Source organism: Gossypium raimondii, chromosome 6 (assembly GCF_025698545.1).
Source record: "Gossypium raimondii isolate GPD5lz chromosome 6, ASM2569854v1, whole genome shotgun sequence".
Taxonomy (NCBI): Eukaryota; Viridiplantae; Streptophyta; class Magnoliopsida; order Malvales; family Malvaceae; genus Gossypium; species Gossypium raimondii.
In genome coordinates, this window is record NC_068570.1 from 10,220,934 (window position 1) to 10,233,090 (window position 12,157).

The 12,157-nt window shown below is 32.3% G+C and overlaps 1 long non-coding RNA gene across 1 annotated transcript; it reads left to right on the forward strand.

Moving 5' to 3' along the window:
• The first annotated feature begins 3,066 nt into the window (after positions 1-3,066).
• Positions 3,067-8,554, forward strand: LOC128041919 (uncharacterized). The gene is made up of 4 exons (XR_008197018.1): positions 3,067-3,733; positions 3,992-4,053; positions 4,202-4,253; positions 8,297-8,554. It is a non-coding gene; the product is annotated as an uncharacterized LOC128041919 (long non-coding RNA).
• The last annotated feature ends 3,603 nt before the right edge of the window (positions 8,555-12,157 follow it).

The following is a 12,157-nucleotide window of genomic DNA, read 5'->3' on the forward strand; positions in this document are numbered from 1 at the left end:
TTTCTTCTTAACTAACTTTTCCAACAACAATGTCAACATGGTAAATGTGACGTAGAAAGCTAATGAAGATTAGGCAGTAGCCCACTAGTTTGTAAAATAGTGGAGTTACTTCATAAGCATTGAGATGTTGAGAGAAGGAAAGATAGGGGTAGACTTCATGGCCGAAGAAATTGAGACGGGAGAAGTTGGATTATATAACTCTACTCCTGCTCCAAGGAGACTGTTGTAGTTTACTAGGTCTCATTAGAGTAGAGGTGTTTATGGTCATTGGGCTTGGCCAACCCAACCCAGCCCAACCTACTTTCGATTGGGCTTGAATTTATATTTTTTAATCGTGGGTTAATTCAACTTAACATGTTTGATTGTTTATTAATATTAATATTTTTAATTAGATTTAAATATTTTTATTAATTTTAAACAATAAAATAAACCATTAAATGAATCAGTTTCGCGCTTCAGCTTGTAGTCCATTAATAACTTTATACTTTTGTGTGCTGTTGGAGCTCACGGTAGAACTTTCCTAAAAAGCATCCATTAACAAAATTATTCTTTTCCTCTCAGATTTGTCTCCTCAATCTCCTGCTTCTATAAAAACTGATTTGGCAGAAATTAAAAGCTATATTTTATTTCAACTACTATATAAAATAAAAATATATTTGAGTTAATTAGGATTACGAGTGGAATTGAGATATCAATACTCACACATTATTCAAGTTTAATTAAAAAAAATTTCGAATCATTTTTATAATTATCAAACTACGTTCAAGCCATCGATCGAATCGAACTCAACCACCATAATACTCATCAACTGGGTCGCAAGTCTAATTAAACTTTTTATTTTTTATATTATGAAATTATAATTTTTTTTCTTTTACTATATGAAGTTGGTTTAGTACTACAAAGTTTAATTGGCCCGAGTTCAAGTTTGAATTTAAAAATTGATAAATAAACTTAACTGAACCCAGCTTGAGTAACTCAATTAAATTTCGAACTAAATTTAAATTGAATTTGAATTGAATATCGAACCAAACTCAAACTTATCTAATATACCACAATTAACTCTATTTTTATTTTTAGAATCAACTCGACATGACGTGAGGAAATTAATTTATTCGAGTGATTTCTTATTGTTGCTATTAAATCTGAAGTTGTTGGCTGCCAATTGCTTTTCAAAACGAAAGATTTATTACCATAAATTATAATAACATAATTATTATTTTGTCTTACCCGAACGCAAAATTCAATGAAATAATAAATAAATAAAATTAAATTTGATTTGATTTTGATATATATATATATATATATATATATATATATATATATATTGGCATTTGATTCATTCCTACTATTTCAGTGACTAATTAATGATGTGAAGAAAAAAATTATATATTGTATGATTTTTTTGATCGAGTAAGATATACTGTATGATTGAGTCAAAGAATCATATAAGAATTATTTAATGCCGATCTTTGTGGATGGGTGACTAACATTTAGTTCTTTTATTTTATTTTTTATGTCGTTTTTCACATTTATTATATACCGATTTTGCGTTTAATGACGTTTGCTTTTATTAAATTTTAAATTATAGTCTTGCACCGACTTTTTGGCAGGCTAATTTTTATACGTATGTTGAAAAAAAAATTTGAGAAAGCAGCTCAAAATTTTGAAATGGATTGATTTACGCTTTTTTTAGAAAAAAAAAGAATTTTATAAGGTATATTTTCACACATCAATAAAAATGTGTTTTCTAGAAAAAAATTAAAAACGTGTCCTATAAGATGCGTTTTCATTGATGTGGTGGTGAAAACATGCCTTTTAGGACATGTTTTCCTTACATTTTAATGGTAATATTTTTAGCGACTAAAAGGATTCCAACAGACAATCTCGACATGCACGTGAAGATGAAGACGAAGTTGATGAGGAGCCACCAACTCAAAATAGTGCAACGGAACCCTAGGCGTGCCCAACGTCCACTCGATTGTGGCACACATTCGGGATGCCGATGCTTATGTTATTTGTAATTTTCCCAATTGTATACTTTGTTTTACATCCCATATGTAAACTTATTTACAATATACAAAACAAAACTATTACATTGTTTAGCTTTGTACCATATCATATTGTGAGTTTAAAATTTACAATTATTTTTGTTACTTTTTCATTTAAGTTTTTCTCCGTCCATTTGTTAAGTACAATATTTTGAAAAAGCAAAGAATTGCTCAGAAGGTTCGGAAAAAAATTAATGAATAAACAAATAAGTTAGTTTTTCATTACATGAGTTAATGTTTTAATTAGCTATTCTCCTCAATTCTCTCGGATTGTGTGGACATGTTGGCTTTGTATGCCCAGGGTTCCTATAGTAATAGCATAACCTCAGTTTGTCTCCCCGCTCCTAAATAACCATATTACATCGTATTAGAGTTGAGTTCGGTTGACCTCTTGGCTTGCGCCGCGAGTTCTTATCTGGTACCAACTCGAATGGAGCGTGCGAGGTAGGTGGTCACATGTTTTCATCTGGGACAAGTGGAAATTTTGGTTTCCAAACATTATACATGCGTTCAAGTTTGTAAACTTCGTCAATGTAGGTCATGCAATCTACCTGTTCCGAGGCACATGCGTGCATAGATAACGAAGTGCTTGAAATCTCCCACGATCGCAGGTCATTTGTCTCAGGTCTACGCGATATGTTCCATCGATAACTCCTCGGTCTGGTCAATGGGGCTGCTTAACCCAGAATACTAGATTTGGTTACAAGTGACACACTAAAGTCATTGATTCCGCAATTTCTATATTTTCTCCAATATCTTTCAGCACTAACTCACAGCAAATGTGACCGCCCTTTATCTATCTCGCGTATGTGTTATCCCGCATTGAAAATAAGGTTGTTAATCGAAAATATGTTTCCTTGACCACCGACGTTACTAGCAAATGTCGCGTCCCTTCAATACGAAATTGATACATTCTGCTATTATCCAAAAAAGAATAAAAACAAAAGTCAAAAACAAAAATAGCCTAAAAAATAAGGATCTAGATTGCAGAACGGAGAAGCTCTAGAGACATCTACATCCCAGCTATTATCCAATTAATTAACCCTTCTCCTGAAAAGCAACAAAACACATGCGAAACAGCAGAGTTTCATCATTATTCTCCATTAATTTTCATCAGAAGCAGTCACTTTCCTCAAAGTATCTTTGAATACATCAAACCTATTGACCATTCAAGTCCATTTCCAATCTCTCCTTCAACACTCCAGCCGCTTCACTCCCTCATGGATTTCGTCCATCTTCGATCAGTGTCCACCGTTCCCTCCGCGCCAAAAGGAGCCATATGAATCAGATAAGTTATCTCCTTCTTTTTAATTCCCTCTGTAGCTATGAGATGAGTAACCTTGTTAGATTATTTATGGATAAATCGAAATACACAGGACCTACTTATTCCTCCGCTTGCAATTTACGGATCATCGAACGGGAATCTCCTTCAATTTCAACCTCCCTCAGCCCAAGATATAACCCAAGATTGAGTGCCTGAAGACAAGCCATTGCTTCTGCTGCAAAAACAGACAGTATATTCGCGTGCATGACTGTTCTTGAATAAATAACTTCTGCTCTTTCGTTTCGAACCACTAACCCAGAACATGAATTGTTCCTTTGCCTGTTGAATGCAACATCGAAATTGAGTTTTACCCTTAACCCATTCGGAGCAGCCCATCTGTTCGTATGTATCCTTCTCACTAGTAAGTGCGTATTCAACCCATCCAGTTTCTTAAGGTAGTTGATCACGAAGTCTGCTATTTGAGAACCCGATTTCATCTCTCCTTCATGAATGAATTTGTTTCTTGACGTCCATATCACCCACATTGCACATGCTATCAACCTATACTTAGCCATAGAATTTGACTTAAAGATGTTTTTAATCCATTCTTTGTAATTAGTGTTTGCATCTATAATAGACCAGGTAACATTTAACTTCTCCCATGTCTCTTTTGTTGTAGAACACTCCCTAAAAAAGTGCTCCCTCGTTTCCGCTTCATTCTGACATCTTCGGCAAGTGGCGGTATATCTAAGTTCCACAATTTCTTATAAAATTTTCTGTAATTAAACTGTTATTGGTTCTATCCATCATGTAAAAGATATTTTTGACCACTACGAACCCAATACTCTCCTGTCGACTCATCACCCCAAATGATATGGTCCTCATGCAGATTCATGGACAAAGGAATGCATAAAATCCTCTCCGCATCTTTCTTCGTAAAGGTATTACAAATCAGCTTAGCTTTCGATTTTCTTGTATTGTCATCAATCAAGTCTGCATCTTTTATTATACTCGAATTAGCATTCATATTTTGAACTCTGAAATCGTTATTTCCAAGAACCGAAGCATCTCCCCAGATAGAGACTTTCCTCCCATCACCAATCCTCCAGCCCAAACCCTTCAGAAGAAGCCCTTTTGTAGTCCATAAGCTCTACTAGGTAAGAGAAGGTAAATTTTCTAATCTGGAATTTAAGAAATCGAAGTCTTTAGAATATTTGGCCTTCAAAGTATGTGCTAGTAAAGAATTAGGGTTACGTAACAAACGCTAACCCTGTTTGGCCAATAATACAATGTTAAAAAAAGTCAAATTACGAAACCCCATACCACCATCTTCCTTCAGCACACATAAAGTCCTCCAATCACACCAGTGCATGCCTCTCTTTCCTTGACTTTTTTTCCACCAGAAAGACCCTATTATGTTTTCCATTTCCATACAAAAAGATTTTGGCAAAAGAAAGCAAGACATCGTGTATTTAGGAATTGCTTGCAAAACAGCTTTGATAAATACCTCTCTGCCACCTTGTGAGATATGTCTTATACTTGAGCTGTTTATCTTCTGCTTCAATCTGTCTTTCAAACCTTGGAATACCATTTTCCTTCTTCGACCCGCCATATTCGATAATCCTAAGTATTTCTTTGGATCTACTGAACAACGAACATTGAGTACCTGGAAGGCTAAATTCTTATCCTGATCATTCACATTCAAACTGAAAAAAGCCGTGGATTTTTCAAAATTTACACATTTTCCCGAGTAAGATTCATATTCACTTAGGATATCTTTAAGCACATTATTCCCCCTATCCGAAACCTCTCCAAATATTATACAATCATCAACAAACATGAGGTGAGTGATTGGTGGGAAAGATCTACATACCTTTGCTCCTAAGATTTTCCTTTCCTGACTTGCTAATCTCATCAGCGCAGATAACCCCTCTTCACAGAACAGAAATAAGTAAGGGCTTAAGGGCCACAGAACAGAAATAAGTAAGGGCTTAAGGGATCCCCTTGACGTAGTCCTCTCGATGGCTTAAAACTTGAACCTTCTTCTCCATTTAGTAAAATTGAATATTGAACTGAACTAATACAGTAGAGAATAAAATCAATAAACGGACCTGTGAAACCTAATTTTGACATCATACCTTTAAGGAAAGGCCATTCCACTTGATCATAGGCCTTGCTCATATCTAGCTTTAGAGCCATAAATCCTTTTCGTTCGGATCTTTTATTATTGAAAGAATGAAGTACCTCATACGCCAGCAACACATTGTCAGTTATAAGTCTGCCTGGTACAAAAGCACTTTGAGAGTCATTAATACAAACATCCAGAACCTTTTGTAATCGGTTGGCAACTGTCTTGGCAATAATCTTATAGATAACCGTACAAAGGCTAATAGGATAAAAGTTTTTCAAATTGAGAGGATTTGCAGTTTTTGGAATTAAAACCAAGTGAGTTTTGTTGATTTCTTCTAAAGATTTACCATTATTCAGAATATCCAAACAGAAAATGCTAGTATCTTTACGAATAAAATACTAATACTTTTGATAAAATACTGTCGGAAAACCATTTGAACCTGAAGCTTTTGTAGGCCCTATTCCTTTCAACACCTCAACAATTTCTTCCTCTGTGTAAGCTCTGATTCACACTGTTAGAAATACAAGGTACCCCCGAGAGAATATGATCCAAATTTCCAATTTCTTTAGAAGTAAATAGGTCTGAAAAATAGTCACGAGCGATATCCCCAGTCTAAATACAATTCGTAGCTAGAGAACCATCATTCCTTTGTAATTCTCGAACACGATTAGTACGCCGTCGTTGAGAAGCATACTTATGGAAAAATGAAGTTTCTTATCTCCTATTTTTAGCCAATTCACTCTCGCTCGTTGTTCCCAATATCTCTCATCCTTATCCATTTCCATATTCAGGTGTAATTTGACATCAACAAGCTCAGCCAAAGTCTCTTTTGATCGCTTATAACTATTCAATTCTTCAAGTCTCATTGTTAATCTTTTCACATCTCGTTCTCTTTTGTACTTAATCTTGCCCGCCCAATTTTTCAACCCATTAGCAAGAGCTGAAATGCGATTTTTAAAAGAACCGAAACTTCCTTCCCACAATTTCCTTATCTCTTCCTCACATGACTCCTCTAAAACTCACCAAGCTTCAAAGTGAAACCTTCCAGATCTTTTACCCATTCCTTCAACCTTCGTCTCAATAAGTAATGGACAATGATCCGAGAAAGAATGAGGAAGATGCATCAATGAATAAGTTGGGAAAAGTTGTAACCATGCATCAGTAGCAACCTCTCTGTCAATTTTTTCTCTTAAATTTCTTTCCATTACACGACCCCTCTCCCAAGTAAACCACATCCCAGAAAAACCAATGTCTTCCAAATGGAATTCTTCCAATGTTCTACGAAACACCTCCATTCTAGCCTCATCCCTTAACAACCCTTCATATTTTTCATGCGCAAAGAGAATATCATTGAAGTCACCACCAACCAACCACGGTAGTGTATTATTTCTCCCCAAGCGTTGAAGTAAGTCCCACATCACTGATTTATCCCTTACATTTGATGCCCCATAAAAACGCGTAAATCTTCATTGTGGATTTCCTTCCACTTCTTGAATTTCAACATCAATATGATTTTTTAGAGGCTTTTTAGGGTAACTAAATGTCCCGCATTCCACCCTATACTTAAACCCCCACGTGTACCATCAGCAGAATGTCAACACCATTAAAAAGTCCACACTGTTTCCTAACATTCTCCATTCTATTAGCATTCAATTTTGTCTCTATAAAAAAGACAATTTGGGGATGATAAATTTTTAGCATATGCTGAAGTCTTCTTATTGCTCCAGACTCTCCAATCCACGAACAATCCAGCAAAATATTTTTATTTCTTCCTGTCGGCATACTCGCTGGCAGCCACCGATAATTTTTGAAGATGAGCTGAATGCCCACTAATAATCTCCAACGAATCCTGAACAGTAGAAATATTAGAGATCAAAGAATCAAACCTTTGTCTCTTTTTGCCTTCCTCATTGACAATTGGACCATCTTCTAACTCACATTCCATACTCTTCAAATCCAATTCGTTAGCAGGGCCCACCCCAGCCGAAACTTTCCTTAATTCATCACCATTCAAACTAGTCCCCAACTGTTGACTTTTACTAAGCACCAAATCCTTCCCAACATTGTGGCGTGATTCCTGCCTCTGTTGCAGACCATTCAAAGCGTTTGTAAAATTGGAACCTTCCAAATTAATTCCAAGAATAGGATTAATATTTGCCCATGATCCTTTCCCTTGATTTTGCCTTGAATTTTGGCCAGATTGCTGCCCAAATCGTGTCTTTCCAAAAAACTTATTATTTCCCTCCCCCCTTAGCCAGATACTGTTTGCAATGGTGGCCTTCTGTGGCTGAGCCCTCAACGTCAAATCCCAGCCCATTTCCATTTATTGCATCCTATATTGTAACCTCATCGGGCAGAAATTATCACCATGGCCTAGTGTCACGGGCCAAAGTGCAAAGCCCGTGACCATGGCACAAGAAGCGCCCCATAGAGGTCTATCGATTAGATGGGGAACATTTAGCCCACAAGAACTGACCCGATTCAGAGAACTATTGAAGAAGCCTGTCAGATTGAAGCCTGGTTGGCCCGATGGTAAAGACATGGCAACGTAGGCTAATTTTGGTAACTAATCTTAGAAGATAGAGAGAATCATATCTTGTAAAGATTAGATTATATTTGATATGGCAAATCTTGTAAATCCCTAAAATCAAGGGATATAATGAATCTCGTCCGTCGATGTAAATGTATCTTGACAGTCGGTTGTGGGGGAGCTCAACTATAAATAGAGAGCCTCCCTCTCATTTGTACTCATCCATTGTAACTTGAATTCTTAAGAGTAATAGAATTCCTTGAGCATTTACTCAAACACTTTGTGTGCATTCTTTCTTTGGTTTTTCTGTTGTTCTTTTGTAGCTTCTTTTGACACAATCGCTTCCGCTATACAAATTGGTGCCTTGGAAGAGTTCTAATGAATCCTCACTTTTGGGCGTAAAGGCTGACTTAGGCGAGTTTGAAGCAAACGGGTTGCCTAAGGCCGCACGGTTTGCGAGACGAAAGGTTTAGCCCCGTGACACTAGGCAGCCACATAAGAAACAAAACAAAATTAATTTTTTCAAACTTGAACTTTGCATAAATAAAACTTGAATCGGAGATCATAATTTTCTTTCTTCTTTTCAGAGGCTTTCGAACATCAATCTGGACTCTTGTATTTAAGTTATAAAATTTGCTTGGTATATTTCATGAAGTTAAAAGTATTTGATAAATTTAATTTTTAAAATTTTAAAGGTACAGTATTTAAATGATAATTTTAAAAGAAATAAAATAAAAGAACTTAAAATTTTACATTAAGTAATAAATTGTTTATTATCTACTTATCATTTTCTACACTTTTTCATTTAAAAAAGTTATCATTTACATTTTATTATGAATTATCAAACACGATTAAAAAATTTAACCACTAAAATATTAATTTTCAATTGATTTAATTTTTCAATGGTTTATCAAACAACCTAAGTGTTCCATCAATTCCAACAACACAAAACATTTTTTGGTTAAATTCTGCTATTAGTCCTTGTACTTTGCAAAGTTGTGGATTTAACTCTATACTTTAATTTGGTTAATTTTAGTCATTGCACTTTTCAAATTGGTCAATTTTAGTCTTGTACTTTTGGGATTTTAAAATTTTAGTCATGACCAAACAATAGCAATTAAATACTTTTGGTTAAATCCAATTATTAGTCTTTTATTGTGTGTATACTTGTAGATATAGTTTATATTCTCCAATTGGAGCATTCTAAGTCCCTATACTCTTCAAATTTCAAAATTTAATCTTGACACAAATGATTATCGTTAATCCATTAACTGAATTTTTAGTATGTAATATGTGAAAATAAGAAGCTAACATGATATTACATATATGGTAATATGTTTGGCGATCAAATTTCGAAAATAGCATAACTTAATTAAATGAATTTAACAATTATCATTTTGTGAGAACTGAAATTTTAAAATTTAAAAATAAAGAACTTAAACATCGAAATTAAAGTAGAAGAATTAAATCCACAACTTTAACAAACTACAAGTACTGATAGCCAAATTTAACCCTTTTGATCGAAACAACACAAAGCATTACTCAATTAGTCAATTAAATAAATTATCGCAGCTGTACATATTTTATATATTTATAAAATATAATTTTTATGTAATGTAGCCTCAATTATTACATATTCCTACTTAGTTTTTTTTTTTTAGTTTTTACCATTTATAAAAAGTTCTTTGATTGAGTCTTAGTTCGATTAGTACGGGTATTGTTGCTAATATAGGATGACGTAAGTTTGAGTACATTGAAGTACATTATCCTTCTATTTATTAGTTAGGGGGGAATTATACCTAATTTTAGGCATTCTATCAAAAATAGTAGATACTTGTTCAATGGGTTACAAGTTAATACCAAAATATTTAATAAAATATATCTTTATAACTTTTGTACCCTTTATAATGTTTTATGCATATTTTAATATTTTGGTACTCTCTCGTAAATTTTTTATGCTCTAACAATTTTTGGTATACTTTTGAAATTTTTCGTAGTCTCTCGAAATAAAATTTCTGGTACTCCTCATAATTTTTATAATCCCTCATGTTTTTTGGTATTCCTATATAATTTTTTGTACTCTCTTATATTTTGGGTACTCGTATTTTTAGTATTCCTCATATTTTTGATAATCCCTAATATTTTTTGGTACTCTCATTTTTTTGTATTTCCTCATAATTTTTGTATGCCCTAAGAATTTTTGGTATACTTTCAAAATTTTTGTAGTCTCTCGAAATAAATTTTCTGATAGTCCCCATGTTTTTTTTGGTATTCTCATATAATTTTGTACTCTTTTATATTTTGGGTACTCGTATCTTTTAGTATTCCCTCATATTTGTTTATAATCCCTAATATTTTTTTGGTACTTTCTCTTTTTTATATTTTTCATAATTTTTGTATGCTTTCGAATAAAGATTTGGAATGAAAATATAATTTTGGAGTAAGTAATAATATATATTAAGAAATTTCAATGAAATTTTATAGACGCAAAATTGATAACTTTTAAATTATTATTTCATGATAATATTTAGTATTGAAAATTAGATATAATGATAATTTTAAAAAATGAAAATGAAAATAAATAAATTAAATTTAACAAGACTAATCAATTTTTGGTATCCTCCTAGAACTTTTAATATTCTCTTGTAATTTTTTGTACTCTTTTATGTTTTTTTAGTCTCTCATAATTTTTGTATTTTTTGTATACTTTTAGTATTACCTCATAATTTTAGTATTTTCGCATGATTTTTTTACTTTTTATTTTTTATTTCCTTATAATATTTGGTATTCCCTCGTAATACTTGGTACTCCTTCATATTTTTTATATTCCTTATATTTGGTATCCCTTGGTGTTCTCATAATTTTGACACTCCCTCATATTTTTGGGTATTTTTTCATAGTTTTTGGTATGATTTCAGAATTTTTGGTATCATTTCGAAATTAGGGTTTGAAATAAGAAATATAATTTTGGAGTAAAAAATTATTTTTGCAAAATTTCAATGAGATTTTGTAGACAAAAAATTGGTAACTTTTAAATTGTTAAATTTTCATGCTAATATTTGGCACACAAAAATTATTTATAATAGTAATTTTAAAATATTGAAAAATTAAATAAATACATCAAATCTAATAAGCTCAAATATTTGGTAATTCCTTATAACTTTTGTACTCTCATAATATTTGGTACTTCCTATTTTTTTTTGGTATTCCAATAATAAATTTTGGCACTCCATTTTTTCGATATTCCCTCACATTTTTAGTATACCCTTAAAATTTTTGGTATGGTTTCTAGAGGATTTTGAATTTCATATTAAGAAATTTCAATAAATTTTGTAGATGGAAAAATTGGCAACTTTTAAATTATTAATTTTCATGCTAACATTTGGTAAAAAATCATATATTTTAAAAATATTGAAAAGAAAAATAAAACAAGTTTAATAAGATAACCAAGTTTTGGTAGTATCAAAACTTGCAAGGAATATCAAAATTTTTAGCCAATGCAAAAAACATGAGAGAGTATAAAAATGAAAAGGAACACAAAACAAAAATAAAAATAAAGGAGTACCGAAAACATGGAGGAGTATCAAAAGGGTACCAAAAATTATGAGAGAATATAAAAAAAAAGAGAAAATACCAAAATACATAAAGAAGTACCAAAATTATGATGAATTACCAAATATTGGTTAATCTTATAAAATTTGTTTTATTTATTTAAATTTTTAAGATTTATCCTTATATATAAAGTTTTTCCCTCAAGAAAATTCCATTAAAATTCACAATATGCAAAATAATATTTTATTAAAATTAAATATTTTGGATAATTTCGAAGGTGTACAAAAGGTGATGAGAATTTATAAAAGAAAGGAGGAGTAAAAAATTATGAGGGAATAAAAAAGGTGAAAAATATAAAAAAATTGAAAAAGTAAATGAGAGAGAATAAAAGAACATGAAAAGTGCCAAAAAATTATGAAAAACATACAAAAATTCTGAAGTTAAAGAAAAGGAAAAGAGCCTCTAACCTATAAACAGTGGTTTACCTATTTATTTTTCTCTTTTTAAATTGGCTCAGATCTAAATATTTTAAATCTAACGGCTATTTTTATTTTATGAAAGGTGCCCCAAAATTTGTATGAATTTCACTTCCTGAAAATGTTACTGCGATATTGTTTATTTTTGGTCATATA